This window comes from Coffea eugenioides, chromosome 5, assembly GCF_003713205.1.
Source record: "Coffea eugenioides isolate CCC68of chromosome 5, Ceug_1.0, whole genome shotgun sequence".
Taxonomy (NCBI): Eukaryota; Viridiplantae; Streptophyta; class Magnoliopsida; order Gentianales; family Rubiaceae; genus Coffea; species Coffea eugenioides.
In genome coordinates, this window is record NC_040039.1 from 3,549,218 (window position 1) to 3,552,326 (window position 3,109).

Below are 3,109 nucleotides of genomic sequence, written 5' to 3' on the forward strand. Positions count from 1 at the left end.
CCATGGATGGTCCTGCGTCTCACCAATTCTCTCCAGCGCCTCCCAAAGTGGGCGTCTCGCTGATAAGAGTTTATTTTACGTATTTTTAAGTGCATTTTATTAGTTAATTTTGAGTTGATTATTTAGTTTTATAAATAAAATAAAGAGGTTTTTGGTAAAATTATATATTTTTGGTAAAAGTGGATAATATTGCATTTCTATTGATTTTAATGGTAAAAACTTCATTTTTATGCAGGAATGATGATTCAATCACCAAAGGATGTCAAATGAGGTAAAAAATAGAGATTTGGTGATGAATTCAAGTGGCAACAAGAAGAATGAAGTGAAAAACGTTCAAGTGAGGAAATGCAATACAAGTCAGTTTTGACACTCTTCAGTATTTTGACCATATCTGGAGCTACACTTATCGGATTGAGGTGATCTTTATACCATTTTAAAGCTAAGAAAGAGACCTACAATTCGTATGAAGACATCGAAATCCATTTCTGCCATCTTCATGGGCAAAACGTTGGAATACAGAAGCTGCATTCTGTGGTCGGAAGTTAAAACAGAGGTTTGAACAGGTGACAGTATTTCGATCATATCTCAGGCTACAATGCTCCGATTTGGATGATTCTTGAAGCATTGGAAAGCTAACTCAAAGGGCTACAACTTTTGTGTTTTGCACAAAAGCTAGTTTGGCCTTTATCATGGAGAAAATCGCAGTTGAAATAAGGCCAGAGTGAAAACGCGAGTAGAAAAAACGCGAGTTTATACCGCGTTTTGTGTAGGCGCGTTTTATAGCCGAAATTCTGCAATTTGACTCAGTCAATTCTCTTGTGTGCATACCACTTTCCAGCTATAAGATGCAAGGGAATTCGGTGCACATGCTTCTGCAATAAAAGAGAAGACCAAATGAGTGTGGACAAAAGGAAACATCATATCTTTGACTTCTTTTTACAAAATCTGAGTGGAGGAAATTATGAAGTGAGAGGAATGGAATTTCTACCACCTTTTATGCAGAAATACAGGGGAGAAGCCTGGATGACCAGACGTAGCTAGTTTTCCTTCTTGCAACAAGTTTTCTCTCTAGTTAAGAGTTCTTAGAGAAGCATTTAGAGTTTTCACTTGTAATCATATTGTGCAAGAACATAGCAGGAATTGGAGAGCTTCACCTTCAATTGGCTAAGCTTTCTTTTATCTTTCTTATACTTGTACTTTATGATGTTTTGCAGTAATAAACTTGTGAATTTGATTGTTAAATCATTCATGAGTAGCTAAACTCCTTCATCTAGGGAGTAGATGAAACTTATGGCTAAATAATACTAATTGAATGTGATTTACACTTGTTATATCTTGAGTTAACTTGTCTACTTGTGTAGCTGTGATTTCTTGTTATTGATTGATCACCAATAGCATGTTTATAGTGTTATTATTCAATGAGAATTGGTAATAACAATTGAAACACATGAGTAGTGCTTGAGTTGTATGTTCATGAAAATAGAGATACACTTAGGTGGATTATTGAGCATTTCATGAAATAAAACGGAGTAGTAGTAGTATTTCACCATGAAAATAGGGAAATCTATATTGCTCTAAGCCATTTCATCATGAAAATGAGACTTGGTAATCTTGGAAATAAATCTCTGGTTAAGCAAGAATAATAGCAAGAAGTAAATCCATTCATTTGTGTAGTTTATGCCATAAGTGGAATCTACATCCCTAGAATCTTCATTAAGTGAAATTTCTCTATTTGCATTCAGCATTTGTTAAACTAGATTTGTATATCAGATTTGTAGATTACAGCATTAGACTTTCTCTGCTCAAAAATTAATTGTAAGTCTAAATAATAGAGAGAACAGGGGCTTAGTAATTGTTTAAATTGCTCCTCGTGGGATCGACCCGATACGCATCTTGTACTAAAATTGCGACCTGTATACTTGCAGTCCAACGGGTGTAAAATCGGAATTAAACTTGCACTTAAAGTAAAAACCCGTCAAGTTTTTGGCGCCGTTGCCGGGGAGCGGCAATATTAGGGCCTAGTCATCTCTATTAATTTAGACATTTTCATTGTTTTTATCCAAGTTGTTGAATTAAAACTACAAAAATTTCTCTTATTTTTATTTGTAGTGCATGCACCGATCAAATAGAGAAGTTGGACATTTTGATCCTGAAATTGAAAGAACATTGCGGAGACAAAGGAGGAATACACTGCATCAAGAGGAACAAGAGGTTTGGCAGCCAATAGAAGATATCTTGATAGAATTACCATTTGAAGAAGAAATGGCTGAAAATGACCTAAATAGGCGAGTTCTGCGAGATTTTACTATACCGGGAACACAAGGTTCACAAACGAGCATAGCAAGGCCTGCGGTAAATGCTAACAACTTTGAGATTAAACCATCACTTATCCAAATGGTTCAACAATCTCAATTTGGAGGTAATGCAGTAGAAGATCCTAATACACACTTAGCTACATTCTTGGAAATTTGTGATACAATTAAAATGAATGGAGTTAGTGATGATGCTATAAGGCTAAGATTGTTCCCATTTTCATTAAGAGATAAGGCCAAACTTTGGCTACACTCTCATGCTCCCAATACTTTCACTGGATGGGATGAATTATCAAGAGCATTCTTAAATAAGTATTTTCCACCAGGTAAGACTGCTAAGCTTAGAATGGATATCACTAGTTTTAGCCAATTGGAAGGTGAATCATTATATGAGGCATGGGAAAGGTTTAGAGATTTGCTTCGGAAATGTCCACATCATGGACTGCCGGAGTGGTTAATCATACAAACCTTTTATAATGGTTTATCTTTCTCCACTAAAACTATTATTGATGCAGCTGCAGGTGGAGCTTTAATGGGAAAAACACCCCAAGAAGCTCATAATTTGATAGAAGAAATGGCAGCAAATAACTATCAATGGGCCAATGAGAGAGGTAATACAAGACGTCACGCAGGTATGATAGAAATGGACACTCTCAATATGCTGAGTGTTCAAATGAATAATGTGATGAAATTGCTAAGTAGACAAGGTCCAAGTTCATCTAATGCACATGTAGCATGCTGTTCTGTATGTGGAGGTGAACATGATACTAATGAGTGTGTCGATTCTGAACAGGTAC

General features: G+C 36.0%; 1 non-coding gene across 1 annotated transcript; it reads right to left on the minus strand.

Annotated features, from left to right (window-relative positions):
* Nucleotides 1–2,649: 2,649 nt before the first annotated feature.
* LOC113772728 lies at nucleotides 2,650–2,756 on the minus strand. The gene has a single exon (XR_003468685.1). It is a non-coding gene; the product is annotated as a small nucleolar RNA R71 (small nucleolar RNA).
* Between the last annotated feature and the right edge of the window lie 353 nt (nucleotides 2,757–3,109).